The sequence below is a fragment of the Pleurodeles waltl genome, chromosome 8 (assembly GCF_031143425.1).
Source record: "Pleurodeles waltl isolate 20211129_DDA chromosome 8, aPleWal1.hap1.20221129, whole genome shotgun sequence".
In the NCBI taxonomy this organism is placed as follows: Eukaryota; Metazoa; Chordata; class Amphibia; order Caudata; family Salamandridae; genus Pleurodeles; species Pleurodeles waltl.
Genome location: NC_090447.1, coordinates 102,953,184 through 102,959,183, shown reverse-complemented (window position 1 = coordinate 102,959,183; position 6,000 = coordinate 102,953,184).

The window sequence follows — 6,000 nt, the reverse complement described above, 5'->3', positions numbered from 1 at the left end:
GTGGCGTTATTTTTAATAACAATTTGGACATTTTCATGTATGAGTCTGGCTCTAAATGTTTTCTCATAGCCTCTCTCATAGGTTACTCAATTAAGCACCAACTCTATTTACCTTAACACAAGAGTATATTATGTGCAAGTAGGGTTTATAAATCTAAGCTTCCTTTCTAAAACTCCACTCTGCAGGGGAAGAAAAGGGAAGAAAAGCGTCTTATAATTCCTTCCGGTGTTTTCAGATTTCATTTAGGGACGCCATCTTCCGGAGTAAGGGCCGTCAAAGATATGGCTACATATCCGCACTCCCAATTTAGATGGGTGAAAATGTAGCCATTTTTTACTGTCCCTCACCACTGGGCAAACCCTGCCGTAGAGGGACAGTAAGATGTAAATAATGCTCCCCCACCATGGAAGATGACTCTCATAAAGAGGGGAGCATTATTTTGTTATTTTAAAAAGGAAAATCCTGTTTTGGGATGATTTTCATCCTCAAAATAAAACTGTGTCTTGCTGATGCAGCTCTGCACCAAAAAGTGATATACATTCAGAGGAAATGCTGTGATGGCGTTTCCAGCCAGTGCTTGATAAATGATTCCCAGCTTGACAGTCATTTATAAATTTGGGGGTCGGAACCTCCACCAGGACAACAGAGGTGTTTTCTCCGTCACCGGGGCGATACAGTGACCCGACCGCCAATATATTAATTGGGCCCCAAGTTCTTGATATTGATGTCTCTTTCTTAGACACTGAAATCTCTCTACAAGAAATATCAAAGCACTTAATTTAAATATAAAAAAGGTAAGGCACTATTTGGTTTTATGTGCATACTCTTAATACCTAAATTGCTTGATTTATTTAAATATTTCTCAGACAGTAAGGAAGCTGGAGGTACTTTTCAAGATTTGTTAATATGTCTAATTCCTAGAGAAGAAAACAGCTTTAAACAATGTAAAAATTATAGTAAATATGAATTACAAAATATTTTCAAAAATCATAGCCCACAGACTGGACCCTTTTTTGCCATATTTATAAGTTAGTGGGATTTGGTAAGAGATGGCTTATCTCAACCAAAAAAGTATAAATTATGTAAAATATATTAATTAAATCAATCAATTTAGGGTAGATATAGAAGTGTACCTATTTTTCGCCTTTAGTTTTATGGAATTTTTAACATTCATCCAGAAACCCATTCTCACAAATGCTTTTAGAAGATTATATCCTTAAGTATTTCTCACCTTATGGGGAGAAATACCAACTTTCTAAATCTGGGATATTGAAAGAAAACTAATCAGAATAATCAATAAAACAATATTCCTGTGGGGGCATGAGTCTATACCAGATGCTGGTATCTTTGCCTTTCATGAAGTTCAAGTCATTTTTTAATGCTCATCTTGATATGAAAAAATATTAAGTAGATAAGTTTAAATTGTATCTAATGTACATAAAAATTTGCAATTTACTAATGCAGCTAGCTCACATAATGATGACCTATCTCACATTTTAATTTTCTGAGCAAAGGCTTCCACCATTAACAAAACGTTCCCAGTTTCTAATGTTTATAGGAAAAACGCACAAACTGAGTTAAAATGGGAAAGCGACTTAAATGGATCCTGGTCAATAAACCTATGGAATAAGATGTGGCGAAAACTACCTAATTCACTAAAAGCTATGATTGCTACCCAAACCAAGAGACAAACCTGAGCTACAATCCATATGTTGGATAATTCTTTGTAGCCCTTCTGATTTAAAACATACTTTTTCTCTTACCAGTATACTCATACCTTTTGGACGAAAGTGTGGAACCTAATAAATTCTATCTTTGAAACAAGTATTCCCTTTAAGTATGCCAACATATTTTTAGGCAGCCTGTCTGACGATTGGAAGCTGTGCTTTCTTAATGTCGCTAATATAGATCGGCTATTGAGAGTTACATTTCAACAAGTTACGAATAATTGGAAAAATTCAAAATAATTATCATTTGAAGCTTTGTGGTATGGAGGGGGTTACAAACACAGACTGCATAGAGTTTGTGTATCACCTATTTCTCTAGCTAGAAAAAGAAGGTTGATGTAGTATGTATCAATGTTTTTCTTAATAATGCATCTAAATCTCACCCGAAGACTTGGAAACTACGGGAGCAAAGATGTTCCTCCCAATACCAACAAGGAACTTTCCTTAGCATGAAATACTGTGAGTGCCAATGATTGTGCCCAAGAGGACCAGGAGGTTAAGGAAATGGGAAGGGTGAAGAGAAGATGCACTCCTATGATCAAACCACAGCAGACACGCACTTCCGCCAGTAGTACTACTCTCCCTACAACTGGCACCTTAAAAAGGGAGAACAATCAATCAATCAATTAATCAGGGATTTGTAAAGTGCAGCTACTCACCCGTGAGGGTCTCAAGGCGCTGGGGGAGCTAGAGGGGGTACCGAGCATCAGTCGATCACATAACACCGTTAGCAGTGGAAATAGACACACTCTGACAGAACTCACCTGCGAGTTCAAAGCGGACAGCCCACGCACGAGATCCATACATTGGAGGCACTTGCAATATTAAAGAGCAAAGGTAGGAAGGTTTGTACTCAATAGACCCCAATCCTGGGCTTTTAGTCCATGGTCTGCGCACAGTTCTTAGACCCTTCTTGGTCTCTACTTAGTGTTTAGCAGTCACTTTTTCTGTCTGTTAAGGATGTTTGTATGTTGTGTATTACTTTTATTGAAATATACCTGTCTCTTAAAGTAAAAAAAAAAGAAACATAAAAGGCTTTGGTGAACTCAGGAAGCCCTCAGGTCATTCCTAGTGGGAGCCACCAAGAGTTATCTCAAGGAGGAGTGAAGAGATAGGGTGCAACAACAGTGCAGAATTTGACATGCTGATAACTACTGTGAGTAGGCTGGCCTGCCATGTTTCATTTTCTGTAACCACCAAGTTCATAGGTCTCCAGCTTTACTCTCTAGCCCCTAGATTTAGCCCAGTCCTCCTGTGTCTCAGGGAAGGAATTAGTACACATGTTGTGCAAGCTTGGAGTGACCCTCATAAGGATTAACTCAAGGAGAATTATTGATAGTGAAAAAGTACTAATCAATGTCAGGCATGAGACTTGGACCTCTTGCCCTGATAGATGGACTGTTGAGTGAACTGTTCTTTGGGGACCATTGACACGTGTGACTGAGCAGATTGTGAGCCTCCTTAGTTAAACCTAAGAGCTTCTGACTGTTGAGTTATTGTATTAACTTGATTTTTTTCTTGATTGTTAGAGGCTGCGATTAGGCCCTCGGACTCTATTCTTCATCATGATCAGCCCAGGTACGCACATCTTCCAAGTGAAGCACGTACTTCACTTAATGCATGCCTACAAGAACGCCAGATGCTTTTATGTGGCCCAGGTCAACAAGTGTAGAGAGGCTTTGTGTAGGGTGAGCACCTGTTTCCAAGCTTAATAAAACATGCCCTGCAAGACAGTAGTGTGCAGCAGTCCACTAGTAAAAGCTATATTTATTGTACATGATAAATTCTGAAAATGTGGGTGGTCATTACGACCCTGGTGGTCTTCAGACCGTCAGTGCCACAGTGGCAGTCAGACCACCACATTATGACCATGGCGTTTGGACCATTGTCACACCTCCAGCACCGCCAGTTTCCCTCCACTGGAGGGACTGGCGGTCCTAATCCGTCAGGGCAGCGCTGCATGCCGCGCCACCCTGGGGATTACAACCCCCCTCTCCGCAAGCTTTTACATGGCGGTTGTACCGCCATGTAAAAGCTGGTGGAGACACGGGCAGGAGGCCCCATGTGGGCCTCTGCACTGCCCATGCACTTGGCAAAGGGCAGTGTAGGGGCCCCCATGGACAGCCCAATCGCGCTTTTCACTGTCTGCATTGCAGACAGTGCAAAGGGCGACGGGTGCTGTCGCACCATACACACTGCAACACTGCTGCCAGCTCATTTATGAGCCAGAGTCAATGTTGTGGGCTGTTCCCCGCTGACCCAGATTGGAACTCCTAATGAGGCCCGTAAGATGGCGGCCGCACTGGCGGCAACCTGACTGTGGGAGTTTGAAGGGCGGGCTTTTCCGCCCGCCAAACTCTTAACGATGGGCTTGGTGTCTGAATTTTATAATGTGCAATAAATATTGCATTCAAAAATGGGCCACTCAGGACAAAGACTCTCCTTAGCCTGAACTTTAGTTGTATTTTTCTTATCTTCCTTTTAATCCATTATCACCATTGCATCAAAGTGCAGACACTGCTCTTGGACAACAAATACATCATCTGTATCTAAAACTACGGGCGCTGCTAGAGGACAATTGCATCAACTGTACCTTAAAATGAGAGCACTGTTGTTGGACAGCTGCATCTCCTCTAAATTAAAGTGTGAACACTGCTGTTGGTTGCAGACATCACTGCGGATGATGGCACAGACTACTGTGTAACTCAGATATCACCTGCATAATAAGGTGCAGGCTTTGTTGGAAGAAAGGTGCATCACCCATAAATAGAAGTGCAGTACCCACTGATGGACAGATGCATCACTTATATAATCAATTGCAGACTCTCCTGGAAGACAGATGTATCACCTGCCTAATAAAGAGGGGGAACTACTGTAAGACAGATGCATCACCTGTATAATAAAATGCAGGCGCTACTGGAAGACAGATGCATCACCTGTATAATAAAATGCAAGCGCTACTGGAAGACAGATGCCTCACCTGTATAATAAAATGCAGGCGCTACTGGAAGACAGATGCATCACCTGTATAATAAAATGCAGGCGCTACTGGAAGACAGATGCATCACCTGTATAATAAAATGCAGGCGCTACTGGAAGACAGATGCATCCCCTGCATAATAAAATGCAGGCACTACTGGAAGACAGATTGATCACCTGTATATTAAATTTCAGACTTTGCTGGAGGACAGACCTGTCACCTGCATAACAAAGTGTAGGCACTTCTGGGAGATAATTGCATCACCTGCATAATGAAGTGTGGTTTATGCCTAGAGACAGATGCATCACCTGTATATTAAAGTGTGGATTCTTCGGGACAACAGATGCATCACCTGTATATTAATGTATGGACTCATCTGGAGGACGGATGCATCTGCTCTATATTAAAGTGCAGGCACTGCTGACGGACAGGTGCTTCATCTATATAGTAAAGTGCAGACTCTGCTGGAGTACAGATTCATCGCTTATATTATTAAAGTGTAGACTCCGCTGGAGTACAGATTCATCGCTTATATTATCAAAGTGCAGACTTTGCTGGAGAACAGATGGATTACTTATTTAATAAAGTGCAGGTGCCACTGGCAAACAGCTGCATCACTTGTATAATAAAGTCCAAGTGCTGTTGGAAAAAGATGCATCACCTTTATATTAAAGTGTGGACACTCCTGAAGGACAGATCCATCACCTATACATTAAAGTGCACACTCCGCTAGAAATCCGACGTATCACTTATATAATAAAGTGCTGGTGCAGCTGGAAGACAGATGCATCACCTGTATAATAAAGTCTGGATGCAGCTGGAAGACAGATGCATCACCTGCATATTTAAGTGTGAGCACTGCTGGAAGACAGATGCATCTGCTGCTGAAGAATTGTGCTCTTACTAGTAATTTTGAGATTTTGGGTTTAGGGAAGGTGGGGAGTTTACACTGAAAGTTCTTTTTAATACCAGTGGTCATGACACAATGCTGCCGGGTCACTGTGAGGAACACCATTGAATACGAAATATCAAATTAAGATAGACCAGAAACCCATCCAATCATGAAGTCATCAGCATGGGGCTGGCCCAGAGCACACACTATATATATTATTGTGTTGTATTGTATTGTACTGTATTGTATTGTATTGTATTGTACTGTATTGTATTGTATTGTATTGTATTGTACTGTATTGTATTGTATTGTATTGTATTGTAGAAAAGTGGTCTTCCACAACAGACAAGGTGTGACCAATAAAGGGATTTGAAAAAGTGCTTTTTTTCAGCAGCAGTGGC